We start from the raw sequence: 18,138 nt of genomic DNA on the forward strand, positions 1-18,138 counted from the left end.
AAAGTTAATTGAAAGAAATAATGACTGGACTCCCAAATCTGAAGGAGGGATTTGTCCATCCAAGTTCAGGAAGTTCATAGGACCCCAAACAAATTCAACCTAAAAAGTTGTTCTCCAAGATGCATTTGAATAAAGATGTCAAAAATCAAAGACAAAGAGAGAATCATAAAAGTAGTAAGGGAAATAAAACATCACTTACAAGAGAAGCCTGGTAGGCTATCAGCAGATTTCCCAGCAGAAATGTTAGAGGTTAGGAGAGAGTGGAATGATACTATTCAAGGTTCTGAAAGAAAAATCTGCCAATCAAGAATACTCCATCTGGTAAAGTTAACCTTCAGAAATGAGAGATAAAGATATTCCCAGATAAACAAAAGCTGAGACCAGACTCATGGCAGTTCATTGCCATGAGACCTGCTTTACAAGAAATGCTGAAAGGAGTTCTGTAAACTGAAATGCAAGGGCACTAATGAATAACATGAAAAATATGAAAATATACACAAATACATGGTCAAATTCAGAATACTCTAAAACTGTAATATGGTGGTATGTTAACCCCTTGCTCTAGTATAAAGGCTAAGCATATTAAAAATAGCTATAGCTACGATACAGGTATGCCTCAGAGATATTGCAGGTTTAGGTCCAGACCACCATGATAAGGCAAATATCACAAAGTGACTCAAATGAATTTTTTGGTTTCCCAGTGCATATATAAACTTATGTTTACACTATACTGTAGTCTATTAACTATGCAATAGCATTCTAATATATATATCTTAATTTAAAAATACTTTATTGGAGGGGGAACCAGGATGGCTCAGTTGGTTAAGTGTCCAACTTAAGCTCAGGTCATGATCTCATGGTTCCTGAGTTCAAGCTCCACATTGGGCTCCAACCTGGTGGTGAGGAGCCTGTTTAGGATTCCTCTCTCCCTCTCTCTCAGCCCCTCCCCTTCCCTCAAAATAAATAAATAGACTTAAAAAATACTTTATTAGTGCGCCTGGGTGGCTCAGTCAGTTAAGCATCTGACTCTTGATTTCAGCTCAGGTTATGATCTCTTGGTTCATGGGATGGAGCCCTGCGTTGGGCTTTGCACTGACAGTGTGGAACCTGCTTTGGATTCTGTCTCTCTCTCTCTCTCTCTCTCTCTCTCTCTGTCCTTCCCCCACTTGTGCTCTATCTCAAACTAAAAAAAAAAACAAAAAACAAAAAAAAAAACTTCATTGTTAAAAAATGCTAACCATCATCTGAACTTTCAGCAAGTCATAATAACTGATCATAGGTCACCATAACAAATAATAATGAAAAAGTTTGGAATATTGTGAAGATTACCAAAATATGACAGGGGCAAATGTTGTTGGAAAAATGGCACCAATTAGACTCACTCAAGGCAGGGTTGCCACAAATCTTCAATTTGTAAAAAACACAGTATCCATGAAGTACAATAAAGCAAAGTGCAACAAAATGAGGCATGGCTATAATTTGTTAATGAATACACAGCATACAAAGTGGTAAGTTGTGACCTCAAAAACATAAAACAGGGAAGTAAGTGGGTAGGGTTTTTGTATGTGAATAAAGTTCACTTGTTCTCAGCATAAAATACAGATATAGCTATAAGATGTCTTACATAAGTCTCATGGTAACCAGAAAGCAAAAATCCATAGTAGATTTCACAAAAGAGGAAGAAAAAGGAATCAAAGCATACCACTACAGAAGGTCATCAATTCACGAAGGAAGGCAGCAAGCAAGAAAGATGGGAACAAGGGAAGTACAAGAAAGCCAGAAAGCAATGAATAAGATTGCTTTAGTAAGTCCTTCCCTATCAATAATTACTTATGTAAATGGATTAAATTCTCCAATCAAAAGGTATAGAGGGGTACCTGGGTGGCTCAATCTGTTAAGCATCTGATGTTGGCTCAGCAAATCATCTCGAGGCTCCTGAGTTTGAGCCCCACATAGGACTCTTTGCTGTCAGCACAGAGCTTGCTTCAGATTTTCTGTCTCCTCCTCTCTCTGACCCTCTACCACTAGTGTGCGCGCGCTTTCACTCTCTCTCAAAAATAAATATACATTAAAAAAAAAAAAAGGTATAGAGAGGTTGGATGAATAAAAATATAAGACCCAACTCTATACTGCCTGCCAAAGAGTCTCTTTCAACTTTAAAGACACACATAAGCTCAAAGTGCAGGCTAGAAAAAGATACTCCATGCAAGTGGAACCAGAAGAGAGCAGGACTAGCTATGCTTACATCAGACAAAATAGACTTTGAGCTAAGTGGTAACAAGAGACAAAGAGGGTCAATATATAATCATAAAGGGTCAATTCATCAGGAAGATACAACACTATATATGTTATATATATATATATATATATATATATATATATATATATATGTATATATATATGTATATATGTATATATATCTCCAACATCAAGCACCTAAATATATTAATCAAATACTAACAGATCTGAAGAGAGATAGACAGCAATTCAGTGAGAGTAGGGGACTTAAATACTCCATTTTTAACAATGGATAGATCATCCATACTGAAAATCACTACAGAAACATTAGACTTGAACTACATTGTAGACCAAATAGACCTTATTGACATATGCAGAATATTCAATCCAACACATTCTTCTCAAGCACATGTGATGTATTTTGGATACACCAAAATACAAGATCTATACCAAGCATAGACCATATGATAGGTTACAAAACAAGTCTTAGCAAATTTAAGAAGATTGAAGTCATACTAAATATCTTTCCCAACCACATGCTATGAAACTAGAAATCAATAACAGGATGAAAACGGGAAACTTACCAAATATGTGGAAATTAAACATTCCACAGCTAAACAACCAACACATCAAAGAAGATATTAAAAGGGAAATTAGAAAAAAAATCTTGAAACAAAAATTAAACACAGCACACCAAAATTTGTAGGATGCAGCAAAAGCAGTTCTGAGGGAAGTTTTTTCTTTTTCTTTTTCTTTTTTTAATTTATAAAGAGATGGAAACCAAGAAACAGACTCTCTCTTTTTGTTAAGTTTATTTATTTATTCTGAGAGAGAGAGATTGCGCATGCCTGAGTGCAAGCTGGGAAGGAGCAGAGGGAGGGAGAGAGAGAATCCTAAGCAGACTCCATACTCAGTGCAGAGCCTGATGCGGGGCTCAATCCCAGGAACCACCTGAGCCGAAATCAAGAGTCAGACACTTAACCAACTGAGCCACCCAGACATCCCATATTAGGGGAAGTTTACAGTGACAAATAAACTTCTACATTAAGAAAAAATAAATCTATCAAATAAGCAATCTAACTCATATCTTAAGGAACTCGAAGAACAAACTAAGCCCATGCTAGCAAAGGAAGGAAGTAACAAACGGAGCAGAAAGAATGAAATAGAGACCAGAAAAACAACAAAAGGAATCAACGAAATTGAAAGCAGATTTTGTTTTTAACTTTTTATTTATTTTTGAGAGACGGCATGAATAGGAGAGGGGCAGAGAGAGAGGGAGACACAGAACCTGAGGCAGACTCCAGGCTCTGCACTGTCAGCACAGAGCCCGACACTGGGCTCAAACCCACGAGCTCTGAATCATGACCTGAGCCTAAGTCGGATGCCCAACCGAATGAGCCACCCAGGTGCCTGATGAGAGCAGATTTTGTTTTTAAAGTTAAACAAAATTGACAAACTTTTAGCTAGATTAACCAAGAAAAAAAGAACACTCAAATAAATAAAACCAGAAATGAAAAGGAAACATTATAATGAATACCACAGAAATAGAAAGGATCATAAAAAATTACTGTGAAGAGTTGTACGCCAATATATTGGATAAACTAGAAGAAATGGATAAATTCCTAGACACATAAAGTTTACCAAGACTGAATTAGGAAGTTAAAAATTTGAACAAATAATGAGTAGGGAGATGGAATCAGTAATCATAAACCTCTCAACAAAGAAAAGCCCAAGACCAGATGGTTCACTGGTGAATTCCACCAAATGTTTAAGAAGATTTAACATAAATCCTTCTCACTCTTTCAAAAAAAAAAAAAAAAAATTGAAAAGGAGGAAACATTCCCAAACTCACTTTAAGAGGTCAGTATTACCCTGATACCAAAGCCAGATAAGAACAACATGAGAAAACTACAGGCCAATATTCCTGATAAATCAGATGCAAAAATTCTCAACAAAATTCTAGCAAACGGAATTCAACAGCACATTAAGAGGATCATACACCATGATCAAGTGGGATTTATCCCTGGGATACAAGGATGGCTCAATATACACAAATTAATAAATGTAATATACCACATTAATTGAATGGAAGGTAAAAATTATTATAATCTTAGTAGATGCAGAAAAAGCATGTGAGAAAAATACTTTCATGATAAAAACTGCTAACAAATTGGGTGTAGAAGGAACATACCTCAACATAATAAAGGCCACATATGACAAGCCCATGCCAATATGATAATGGTGAAAGTTTGAAACCTTTTACTGTAAGATCAGGAAGAAGACAGGGTGCTCACTCCTACCACTCGTATTAACATAGTAGTGGAAGTCCTAGCCAGAATAATGAGGCAAGAGAAAGAAATAAAGGGCATCTAAATATGAAAGGAAGAATAAAACTGTCTTTGTTTACAGATGATTATATATATATGTGTGTGTATATATACATATATATGTAATGTTATAAACATATATAATAAATATAAAATAAATATATAAATATTATATATGTGTTATGTCTAAAGAAAAGCACGTTCAGAAGAATGAAATGGGATCCCTATCTTACACCCCTCACAAAAATTAACTCGAAATGGATGAAAGACTTAAACATAAGACCTGAAACCTTAAAGCTTCCAGAGGAAAATAGGAAAAGCTATAGGGGAAAATCTTAACTTTGGTCTTGTCAATGATTTTTTGGATATGGCACCAGAAGCACAAGTAACAAAAGCAAAAATTAGTAAGTAGGAGTATATCTGATAAAAGGCTTCTGCATAGCCAAGGAAACAACCAACAAAATGAAAGGTAACCTACAGAATCTAAGAAAATATTAGCAAATTATAGGTCTTATAAGGGGATAACATCCAAATATATAAAGAACTCTTACAACACAATGGAAAAAAAAACTCATTAAAAAATGTTCATAGGAACTGAACAAGAAGACATACAAATGGCCAATAGGTGCACGAAAAGATACTCCATTATTAATCGTCAGGGAAATGCAAACCAAACCACAGTGAGATACTGCCTTACAGCTCTTAGAGTGGCTGTCATCAGAAAACAAGAGATAAGTGTTACTAAGGATGTGGATGTGCACTCGTGGTGGGAATGTAAATTAGTACAGCCATTATAAAAAATGGTATGGAGATTTCTAAAAAAACTAGAACTAGAACTATCATATGATTTATCAATCTCACTTCCGGGTATACATCCAAAGCAAATGAAATCAGGACCTCAAAAAGATATCCGCACTCCCATGTTCATTGCAGCATTGTTCACAATAGCCAAGCTATGGAAATAACTTAAGTGTCCTTCAAAAGGTGAGTGGATAAGATATGGTGTGTGCGTGTCATATATGAATACCATTCAGCCATGAAAAAGAAGGAAATCCTGCCATTTGCAACAACATAAATGGAACTTAAGGGCATTATATTATTTTTAAAGTATTCTTTAATGTTTATTTTTGAGACAGAGAGGGCACAAGTGGGGCAAGGGAAGGGAGAGAGGAAGGGAGAGAGAGAGAGAATATGAGAAGTAGGTTCCCAGTCAACAGGAAGCAGACAGCCCAATGCTGGGCCCAAACTCCTGAACCGTGAGATCATGACTTGAGCCAAAGTTGGACACTTAACCGACTGAGCTACTCAGGAGCCCCATGAGGACATTATATAAGAGAAATAAGTCAGGTGGAGAAGATAAATATTGTTTGGTAGATTCTACATGTAGAATCTAAAAAAGACACGGAGTAGAATGGTGGTTGCTAGGGCCTGGGGGGCAGGGAGACATACAGAGATGTCAGTCAAAAGGTACAAGTGTCCAGTTAGAAATGAAAAAGTTCTGGGAATCTAATCTACAGCATGGTGACTATAGTTAACAACACTATATTATGTACTGAAAGTTGCTAAGAGAGTAAATCTTAAATGTTCTCACCACGAAAAAGAAATGGTAATCATACAATGTAATGGAACTGTTAATTGAGGCTATGGTAATAATCATTTTGCAATATATAAGTCAAATCAATACCTTGTACACCTTAAACTGACACAATGTTATATGTCAATTACAGCTCAGTAAAGCTGGAAAAACCAAAACAAAACGAGTTTTCAATTCCACTTTTTTGGGGGGAAGGCAGCATCGCCTCCTAGTGGCTATGTCAAGAATGGCAACGTTGATCAATCTTCAAGACTGCGTAGCATTAGGCCCCTGCAAGTCCCAGGTTCTCCAGGGAACCAAGAGGTCCCGCTTGAAGCCCTCCCTGCTGCTGCCCCCTAGTGGTGAGTGAGCAGGCACAGGCCTCACAGCTTTTCTCTAAGGCTGGAGGGGATGCGAAACTTCCAGGCAGAAAGTTAGCAAACGTTGAAATTGGCTGGGCTATTGAAACCAGCCACAGTCCACCATCCTCCCTTCAAGCCTCGGGAGATGTTGGAGTCAGGCAGGAGGAATCGTCCGGGCCTGCACTGGGAAGAGGGCTGACATATGGTTCTTCGGGGGAGCTGCAGGATCTGTCGGTGCCACTCCCCTACTTGTGTGTATGCAAAATGAACACGACTCAGAAAGAGGACGGAGCGCATCTGCTCGCAGTGACCCAGGGCCAAATGGTCTTTTTCTTTTTTTTCCAAATGAATTCAGGTGACTGTTGGTTTGCGGGGGCGGGTGTCTCTAACGGATCAAAAGTGACACGTGCGTCACACTCTAGTTCGCCTTTCTTTAAAAAAAATTTTTTTTTTCAACGTTTATTTATTTTTGGGACAGAGAGAGACAGAGCATGAACGGGGGAGGGGCAGAGAGAGAGGGAGACACAGAATCGGAAACAGGCTCCAGGCTCTGAGCCATCCGCCCAGAGCCTGATGCGGGGCTCGAACTCACGGACCGCGAGATCGTGACCTGGCTGAAGTCAGACACCTAACCGACTGCGCCACCCAGGCGCCCCTCTAGTTCGCCTTTCAATTCTACAGGTGTTTTGGTTGTTTTAGTCTGGGGTTGTTTGTTTGTTTATTTGGTTTTGCTTCCCAGCCCTAGGTTTTGAAAGAGGACTTCCACTACCCCCATTTTGACCCCAGTCTGTACTTTCTAATTGATTAAGTTCTTTCCAGCGTATCTCTTAACTTAGACAAAAGACCCTATGGATAGAGCATCCTGTGGTGGGAACCGAAATTACCCCTTCAAGCAATAAGCACTGCCCTGTGCCAGCAAGACCCCGTGATCGATCCCAAGATGATGACCGATCTGACCTTTACTGCCCACCTGCACATACCCAGCAACTTCGTCTCACATTTTCCTTATATAAACCTAGAAGTATTTCCAGCACTTTGGACAGGCTGTGTGACATTAGTCCACTGTTGTCCCAGTGCTGGCCTCACTGAAATACATTCCTTTCTTGTTTCACCACTGCTGGTCTCTCTGCCTTTGGATTTTGTCAGTGTGGCCAAACCTGGTCTGTTTGGGGCCCCCGAGCCAGGTGCTCTTGCACCCCTGTACCCCGCTTATGGTTTCCTTCTCTCCCATTTTTTTTTTCACCTTATTTTTCTCCCTCGATTCACCTGCTCTGATAGCTCTAAGCCTCGGTGCCATCTTCTTTTCCAAGTCTAGAACCAAGACTCGTGCAGCCTTGAAGGGTTGTGGCATAAATGCAGGTGTATTCAAGATGAGCCCATGGAGGCACCTGGGTGGCTCAGTCAGTTAAGTGTCTGACTCTTGATTTTGGCTCAGGTCATGATCTATCTTATGGAGCCCCCCCTCACCCCCCCCCCCATCATGCTCCATGCTAACAGCACAAAACCTGCTTAGGATTCTCTCTCTCTCTCTCTCTCTCTCTCTCTCTCTCGCTCCTGCCCCACTTGTGCATGCACACTTCCTCTCTCTCAACGTTTATTTATTTTTGGGACAGAGAGAGACAGAGCATGAACGGGGGAGGGGCAGAGAGAGAGGGAGACACAGAATCGGAAACAGGCTCCAGGCTCTGAGCCATCAGCCCAGAGCCCGACGCGGGGCTCGAACTCACGGACCGCGAGATCGTGACCTGGCTGAAGTCGGACGCTCAACCGACTGCGCCACCCAGGCGCCCCACTTCCTCTCTCTCAAAATAAATAAACTTTAAATATTTAAAAAAATAATAAAATGAGCCCATATTCTACCCTGTTCTCTTTATCATTTCTCTCTGCCCCTCACAGATACACCTGAGTCCACTGTTATGGAAAAGAATAGATTCCATGATATAAATGCCATTTACAGTGATGTAAATGGAGAGACATGACCAACAGACCAATGGAACATAATATTGAGCCTAAAAACAGCTCTGCACAATCTGGACACCACATGTCTCATAGACTAGAAACAGCACTATTTGTGAGACCTATCCTGATTCCCAATATGTTAAAATAAGAAAAATTTTAGAGTTCCTCTGCATATAATCAATGCCTAATCTATGGCACTCCCAGTCCCTCCCAGTTCCTACCCCCCCACACCCCCCACCTTCACACCCTAATTGCTTTCATGAATGGATGTTCTTTTCACACCACTTGAGCTCAGAACCTCTCCCAGTGGGCAGGTAGCCTTTAAGCCAGGCCTTAATGATCACTATCTCCTAGTATTCATGTCTGTCTTTTCATCTTCTGTTGAGGTGGGCTGGACCTGGTGATTTTCTTCCAAATATAGCTGGGTAGATTCAAAAGCTGAGTCAGTCTCTGCTGAAGCTGAGAGCTGGAGGTTTGTCAGATAGCTATGCTCCTCACAGCTGGGCATCGAGTCTTTTTATTCAGGGGAGAACTGAACAGTAAGTATCAAACTCATCAAATATACCAGAAAACCAGTGTTCATACTGATACTTAAAACTAACTGAACTGGGCGCCCTGGTGGCTCAGTCAGTTAAGCATCCGACTTTTAACTCAGGTCATGATCTCACACTCTGTGAATTCGAGCCCCGTGTCGGGCTCTGTGCTGACAGCTCACAGCCTGGAACCTGCTTCGGATTCTGTGTCTCCCTCTCTCTCTGCCTCTCCCCTGCTCATGCTCTTTCTCTGTCTCAAAAATAAATAAAAACATTAAAAACTAACAGAACTATAAACTATATAAACTATATATAAACTAACAGAACATTTATTAATCACCATTGGATGTTGCTATGACATACCTTTTCTCTGCAAATTGATAAAGGAAAAGAATTAAGCATTTATTCAGTCATTGCCATATGAATTGCATCTTAGTCTAAGAAAACAATTAGTAAGAGAAAGTACATATTTATAGTAGACATCTATTAATACATGAAGGTGAAAGATAGGATGAAGTAATCATCATTTTGTAACACGTCCCCAACCCCCATGATATAATGGATCTAGGTAATAATCATTAACAGATGCTAATGACACTAATTAACACATTAATGGGAGAATATGTAACTGAGGGATCAAACATATATCGCCTAAATCCAGCTATAATTCTTAATCTCACTGTAAGATATTATATACCTTTTAATTAACAGGTAAACAGCATCACTTATGAAGTATTTTTGCCTATAAAATTCAAACTAAATCTAACAAATATCAAGATCTTATGTTCTTATAGTTATGAATAAGAAAAGAACAATTAACACCGGAAGAGATCAGTCAAATCCAGGAAGTGGAAAATTCTACAGGATAAATTACCTACATTTTCAACAATAAAAGGCAAGAAAAAAGGCCTTGGTAAATTGCCACAAATAAAAAATATTTATGAGGCAAATCAACTACATGTGTTGTAATGTGTGGATCTTCTTTGAATCCCGATTTAAAGAAATCAGGTGAAAAAAGGACATTTTTAAGACTGGGGGCAATTTGAACACATACTGATTATATAATACTAAAATTATTGTTAGAACTATAAAATGTAATAGTAGCAACACGATTATGAAGAAAGTCCTGGTGTATTTTAGATAGATGCTGTAGTAGTGACAGAGTGAATGATACGATGTCTATTATTTGCTTTAGAATACTCTGGGGGAAAAATGTGAGGGACAGGTGAAATAAGATTGCCAAACGTTGAAAAATAGTTAAAACTTGGTTGACGGATACATTAAGGTTCATTAAACTATTTTTCTCCATGGGTATATTTGGATTTCTCCATAATAAACATTTGAAATGAAATTTTTAAACTTAGAACCATATCAAAAGGTGTCCAAGATATATAAATATAAGTAATTCAAAACTTGATGACACAGTTTATCTGTGTGTATGTAAAAGATACATTCCAAATATGTTTAAAAATTGGTTGACCTCCCAATGTCAGATTCAGCAAATCTCTAACATGATATGCACGTACTATTCATCTGAATTCGAAAGGGAGGTCAATGTTTACAACCCAGTATGAGAGCCCAGATACCTCTTTGTTCCGGCCCTGAAATATTATCATGCATTTTGCCATTGTACCTTGTTGGTAATGGATGCGGAGCAGAGGGACGCCATTGCTGGTTCTCTCTGTAGCGACTTCTTTCTGGTGCACCCGTAACACGGGCCAGCTATGCCTTCCTTCTCCCTTGGATTTCAGCAGTCACTGGGTTCAGACAATTCTGACTTGGCCTCCCCCTTCTAAGAACCCAGGCTGAGCTCTCCTATTCTGTGTATCTTTGTTCTGATCTTCACCTCAGCTATGAGAATCCGAAATTGCTTCATAAACCTTTCAACTAGCTACAGCTTTCAATATGCCATCTTTACTGTCTATTGTTCGATTTTCCTGTTTTGTTATTTCTCATTTATTATTCTACTGTAGCCTATTTCCCCCCCCTGCAATTAAACAAACAATACAAGTCTCACTTTAAAGGGAGGTATCATGTTTGGAATATACGTCTGGTGATGCTCACAGCATTGGCTGTGTTCTCTTGACTGTGTCTTTGCTCTCTCCCTAGAAGGTAGGGTCTGAAAGCTACAGCCAGTTGTCTTTGTGTTGGGTGGCTCCCCTTACAGCACCCGGAACACAGAAGGATATCAAAATTTGCTTCCTAAGTGTTGGGGATAACTAGACTTTATTACAGTAAGATGAATATCTAGTTGAGGAAACCTATAATGTATTCACAGATGCTTTTGTCAACAGGTTGTTAGACACAGATGAAGAGGAATGTATTACAATGCAATACACCATAGACATGATATACTAAGGAAAAACATAATCCATTTAGAGAAAGAAAATTCCCCCAGAGGCAGTATTTAACATTTGTTCTCATTAAGATTATAATTCTACCCATGACAATATTGAGAATGATGATAATCACAGTAATAATTGAGCAAATTAAATTCATGGACGTGCACGCTTGCACTGCTCCAGCTACCTTGTAAGGAGAGGTGATTTGTCCCCATTTCACAGATGACCAAAGGAGGCCTAGAGAGGTGAGATAATCTGCTGAGGAGAACTTCCCCTTCACCCAAGCCGTCCAGTTTCTGCAGCTTCTGGGAGAAACACTGGTCCAAACACAGTCTGAGGTCCTTGGAATTGAGCAATCACCAGGAGAAGGCAACACTGGGAAGTGAAAGTCCAATGTAAGAACTGGCTCACCACCCTTGCAACCTCCTTCACGTCACAAATTCCCTTGTCGCTCCCCCCATTCAGAGTGTTCAGCCTGGAAACCTAGGTTTCTGTGTCCGTTCCAACACTACAAACCAATGTCCCCCCCAGTTTTCTCAGGTGCACTAGTCCTTCTTATTGTCAAACCCAATTCAATCTATCGCGAAGAGAATTTGACCCCGGATAATTTCACCCAAGGTGATTGGGTTTTGTATGAATATCATCAGGTCTTTTGATGCAATTATCTGGTGTGAGCTGAGTGCACCACCACCCTGAGCTCAGCCGCTCCCTTCTCTCGGGACCTGGGAGGGCTCTCATGGGACCGCCAAGACTTCCCCTGGGAAAAACGCTTTCCAGTCCCCGTGGGCTTCTGCGCTGGCGCTGCTCCGGTAACCGACACTTGCAGAGCCTGGAAGACATGACCCAGGACGTCCGCGCCCCACCAGGAAACCCCCTAGGAGCCAGAGGCGCCCCGCGTCAGCCGGACGCCAGCCAGGAGCCAGGCCGCCGCCGGCCCCCGCAGCCTCCCGCGGCGCGGTCGCCTCTCTCCGGGACCCACGAGAGGAGCCCGAGGCCTCTGACGGTGGGGACCCTTCAGAGGGTCGCCCTGTTCCTGACCCCAGGAGCCACCACCGCACGTCCCAAGGCACTGGATCCGAAGCGCTGTGGCCCAGACGCCCCTGGCCACCAAGGAGCCCTGAGATTTCTGCCGAGACTCTTCTCCGCTCACCATCCTCCGCGCACGGAAGGCGTTACGGTGACACCTGTGCGTTTGCAGGATAACCACGGAAGCAGTCTTGTCTTCGGAGTCCGTAGACAATTTTCTTTCCGCTACTCACTGACCAAGAACAACGCCAAAGTCTTTATTTCTCCCTCGTGTCCCCGGTTCGTCTGCCAGGGAGCGACGAGGCGCAGGGGTGCGGGTGGCCGGTGACGGTTCCCGCGCCCGACCCTCGGCCGGCGGGCTCTGCTGCGCGCGGGGAAGGCGGTGGGGTCTGCGGTGCATTGGGGTGCAGCGGGGGCGGCCAGGAGTACAGCGTGGCGCTTGGTAGGTCCAGCAAACGATGGCTCCTGGAACAGCAGGCAGGCGGCCGGCGGCCTCCAGGACTCCGCTCAGCCGGGGAACGCCCCCGCCGCAGGGCCCTGGCCGCTCGGAGCTGGGATCTGTCTCAGAAGCCCTCGGGCATCCGCACGTGTCTCTGCCCCCGCCACCACCGCACTCCCCCAACCCCTCTCCTAACTCCCCCAGAAGTTCAGGGGCCCTCAGGCGCCGGCCAGAGCCCAACGAGTGCCCCTTATCCCTCGACTCTCTGCAGCCTTTTTGCCTAGCGCCTGCCAGTGTCCCCCGAGCTGACCTGCCTCAAGGTCGCTGAGGTGCAAGGTGATGGACGTCGTGACCTGGACACGTGACCTGAGAAACCGGCCCCCCTGCTGAGACCGGAGGGTTTGAGGTCAAGGAGGGTTGGAGGTCGTGGAGCGGGAGTGCTCATTTGCAATCTGCGTCTCTGCGAGGTGACTTTCTCAAGGTGCCTTAACTCCCAACACCGAAGGGACTCCATCCTGCAGGTGGGAGGGAACTCTCCCTTGAGAACAATACCGAACAATAAGGCAAGAGTGTCGGGCTCAGCAGGTGCGGCCACTTTAGAATTCCCCAACTAGATGAATTCTAACACGCATCTGCCCCACCCCCAAGGTTTCTGAGAAGCTATTGTGAACCTGTCAATTTTCTAGTTACAGTATATCTGTATGTAAGTATGTAGCACAGAAATTGAACAATAATATACATATCTTTATGTAGCCAGCTTTGCCTACAAAATGAACTTTCTCAATTTCATTTACCCTAGATACATTTCTTTGGGGGTTTACAACGACTTACTTCGTACTTCCTATTGCTTTTCCCAGTTCTTAGTTTTGACTATAAACATGCCGATCTTGTGGGCAGATTGCGTGTGTGCTAGGGGGAGATGTGTGCTTGTTCGTGCACTGTGTGTAACAGACTGCCACTTGTTTTGTTTTTCGAGAATATGTGTGAGAATATGTGCTTTGTAAATTTCATCACTGTGTTACTCTACCAAATACAGTCCTAACTGCAGTGTAAGAAATATGTATTACCCTACAATGTGACAGTCATTGGTAATATCAATGGGTAATAAATATCTTTTCAATTTGGTAGGCGAAAGATACGTGCTCTTGTTTCAATGTCTGTGTTTTTTGTTTTTAGGAGTTTGAACCTCGTTTAATAAACTTTTTTAAAATAAGAAAATTATGTAATATGAATGGTATTTTGCTTTCAACAAAACTGAGGAACTAAGTTTTACTTGTTTGAGATGAAGTTTAAGTTCCCTGAGCGATATTGGCTGGAAGCTGCCCTGAGTTCCTTGCCAAGTGGGCTCCTGCAGAGGTCGGCTGGTCACAAGAGATCCTGCCCCAGAGAGAAGTCCGGGAGAGGCCGTGTGAGCAGGCTGAGGCAGGAGTCAGGTTAAGCATGGAGTCTTTCTCCTGGATAATTTTCTTGCTTGCTCTAGCTAGGGAGCTACACTTTGGTCTTTAGTTTCAGGGTCCTCTCAACTCTCCACCCTTACCAGCAGCACCAGTCTCAGCTCCTAACCACATCGGACTCTGCATGATTCCATCTTTGGACTACTTTGTGCCAAAGGGGATTGGAGAAGCTCCTTGTTCCTGTCCCAGGACCCCTATGCTAAGAAAATGAACACATAAAGAAGGGATTCAAATTCTTAATTAAAATGACTTATTTCTTTTTTTTAATGTTTATTTATTTTTGAGAGAAAGAGAGAGAGAGCGCGCGTGCACAAGCTGGGGAGGGAGAGAGAGAGGGAGACACATTCTGAAGCAGGCTCCAAGCTGTCAGTGCAGATCCCAATGAGGGGCTTGAACTCACGAACCAGGAGATCATCACCTCAGCTGAGGTCGGATGCTTAACCAACTGAGCCACCCAGGCACCCCTAAAATGGCTTATTTCATTCTTGATGGAAGGATGTGTAAGAAAGGAAAGATGTCAGGTTTCAAGATGAAATATTGAGAGAAATTTTTCTTCTTTAAAGTTTATGGTTTCATCTAAAAAATCACAATCAATATAAAACAAACATTCTTAAAATACTCTGAAAACCGAAAGAAAAACTTCCAATATTTACACGTTATTAAGGAAGTCTAAATCATTCTTCTAAGATGGTTAAAAGGAAAAGATTATAATAAGTAAATATAATGTTGAATGTGATATCACTGTTGTATTCTTTTTATGCTTTTTAGGAACAGAAATGAAATATGCTCAAATAGTTGAAGCATCAAATAACTTATTAGGGGATAATTTTTTTTTAATTTAATGGAATAATGAGGACATAGTTTAGACTGAACAACAGTAATGGCTTTTAGAACCACAGAGCAAAGTGGGTCCCAAAGAGTAATCAGAAAACACAAATCCACAACTACTACCACTGTTGATCTGTTCAGAATCACCAAATCCCTGGCAAGTGTTAGCATACTGGGTCATTCCAAGTGTTTGTGCGGCATGTATGCATGGAGTAATCCTCAGGCATTATTGTTGGAGGGTACGTGTTGCCTGTCTCCTGAAGAATATGGCATTACTCAACGAATTCAGGTTTTTGCACTTTTTCATGGCATAACTCTGTTCATGGGTATATATTTTAGAGAAATTCTCTCACAAGGACTATCATATGTGGTGAAGTTGGGTAATTGACGTTCTGAGTGTCTACCGTGGGGCAGCAGATAGGTAAAATGTGGCAGGGGCTCATGGGAGGTTAGTATGTCAGCAGTGGAAACCACAGATGAAATGTACATGTAACAGAGGTGTCTAGCTGGGTCAGTCCAAAGAGCATGTGACTCTTGATCGTGGGGTAATGAGTTCAAGCCCCATGCTGGGTGTAGAGATTACTAAAAATAAATAAATAAATAAACTTAAAAACATTTTTTTAAATAAAAACGTTTTATTTATTTTTGAGACGTTTATTTATTTTTGAGACAGAGAGAGACAGAGCATGAATGGGGGGAGGGTCAGAGAGAGAGGGAGACACAGAATCGGAAGCAGGCTCCGAGCTGTCAGCACAGAGCCCGACGCGGGGATCGAACTTGTGGACCACGAGATCATGACCTGAGCCGAAGTCGGACACTTAACTGACTAAGCCACCCAGGCGCCCCTAAAAACATTTTAAAAAAGAGAAATGTAGGGCACCTGGGTGGCTCAGTCGGTTACATGTGTCCAACTCTTGATCTAGGCTCAGGTCTAGATCTTGACGGTGTGGTTTCAAGCCCTGCACTGGGCTCTGCTCTGTGCGTGAAGCCTACTTACAAAGAAAAAATAAGACAGAAATGTACATGTCACAATTTTATAAACTTGCAAATGAACGGAAAATACTAAAAAATTACAATTTTAAGGAAGGCATGGGACTTTCCTTTTCCCACCTCTAAGAATTACTTCTTTACTCGTTGACCTGCATATACTCTCAGTTCAGCTCCAGCATAAACTACGTTTATGATCTTGTTTTCATCTAATGCTCAGGGTCTCATCTCTAACACCAGGCAATCGTCTCTGATACTCTAAAAGAAGGGACAGGAGAAGTGTGATTTGTCTACGTGTGCCTGACAAGGAGAGAGGCTTTCTACAGCGACTGTAAACAGCCAGGAACTTGACTTCTCTCCCCAAAGACCTTCCTTCTCCCTGCTCCTCCCTTAAGTCCATCACTGAAACCCTTCAAACTCTCAAAAGCTCCTCCCACAATGATGCAGTTTTCTCCTTAATCTTATCCGGCTCCGAGGTAATTTGCAAGGCTAATGAGGATCAGCCCCAAGTATCAGGACAGTCCTTTCTGAGATCCTACACGCGACAGAGCTCTATAAAAGGGCACACCCAGCGCTGGATGCATCTTCTTTCTCCCAGACTGGCTGCACGTCTCGGCCTGGTCAGAGGCTGAAGCCATGGACCCCCATCTGCCCACGCTGTTAGGGCCGTCTTGCAGGTGGGCACGTCCGGAGCCCCTCATGCCCCCGGGCCTGAACCGAGAACAGGCCTGGGCCTGGGCGCTGGATAACTTCCCGGCGCTGAGCCGCCCCTCCTGCCAACGCCCCCAGTTGTGCGGGGACTGGAACCCCGGTGCGTGCGGGAGGCTGAGCCACGCTTGCCCTTGGCACGGAGATGGTCCCCGGCTTGAGAGGGGCCAGAAACGCTGCCGAGACCCTCACGTCCCGGCTGAGACCGCGATGGAGCTACAGTCACCTCCACGAGAGGCACATGCGACAGACCGTGTTGCCCGATGGACCCTGAACCGGCCAGGAGATGCCAGCGCCAGCGGAGGTGGACAGACCCACGGCCAGACCGCCTCCAGGAGCCCAGGCCGTCCCCGGAAGCTGCTGAAAACCGTGGCTCAAAGCAAGGTGGAATCCGGAGAGGGAAAGAATTCCAGCATCGTCGTCGGGGCCCACAGCGCCCCTTCAACTGATGCGCTGGAAGGAGCCCGAGACACCCTATGGGGCCCTCATTCTGTCTGTGTGGACTTCTCCTCGCTGGACTGGCCGGACCGAGATGAACCTTGAGGTCTCTGGTGGAGAACCTTCCTTATTTACTTTACCTGTACTCAATTACCTACAGGTTTTTACATTAGAAAACATTCTTCATGGAATCAGTATCTTGAAAAACTTCTAGAGCTACTGAGAATCGACACAAATTCTAATCTTACTCGAGTTCCACACGACAATTAAAGCCTTTTCCCCTTATTCTCAGCCTGTGGATTTAATTTTGGGCGGGTGTGGTCAGGACCCGAAGGGAGTGGTGGGTTCGGGGCTGAAAGGCTGGTGGGAGCTCATTAAAATCAAAGAAATGCAAATTAAAACAATGAATACCAGAGGGGAGGGGGGATAATGGGTGAAATAGGTGAAGGAGATTGAGTTCATTTATAGCAAGGAGCACTGAGTAATGTGGAGAATTTATCCAATGTTGGTAAACATATAGAAAGAAGTAATTCTCAGTTACTCACTTTGGGAATGAATTTGAAAAGCTCTTTGGGAAGGCAATCTGGCAAATTTATATTAAACATCTCAATGAGCATTAATTGGGCCCAGAAATTCTACTTCTTACAAGCAAGAAATTATAAAGACAAGCCTGCTGGAGGAGTTAAGATGGTGGAGGGGGACTCTAAGCTTGTCTCCTTCCTTGAAGACAGCTGGATGGTTATCAAATCATTCAGAAGACCCAAGAAACCAATCAGAGGTCTGAGAGAACAAAAACTGCAAGTCTACCAGTAGAAAAGGGTCCTTGGTTTGGAAGGGAGGAGGTGGAGAGGGTTGCTTGGTGGAGACAGAGCACTGGGTGTGGCTGCAGGAAAGGAGGGAAGCCACCGCCAACCATCACAAGCC

The 18,138-nt window shown here is 42.8% G+C and overlaps 1 long non-coding RNA gene across 1 annotated transcript; it reads left to right on the forward strand.

The window, feature by feature from the left end:
- The first annotated feature begins 6,307 nt into the window (after nucleotides 1-6,307).
- On the forward strand, nucleotides 6,308-7,615 carry LOC123577088. The gene is made up of 2 exons (XR_006701706.1): nucleotides 6,308-6,500; nucleotides 7,320-7,615. It is a non-coding gene; the product is annotated as an uncharacterized LOC123577088 (long non-coding RNA).
- The last annotated feature ends 10,523 nt before the right edge of the window (nucleotides 7,616-18,138 follow it).

The sequence above is a fragment of the Leopardus geoffroyi genome, chromosome A1 (genome assembly GCF_018350155.1).
Source record: "Leopardus geoffroyi isolate Oge1 chromosome A1, O.geoffroyi_Oge1_pat1.0, whole genome shotgun sequence".
NCBI lineage: Eukaryota > Metazoa > Chordata > Mammalia > Carnivora > Felidae > Leopardus > Leopardus geoffroyi.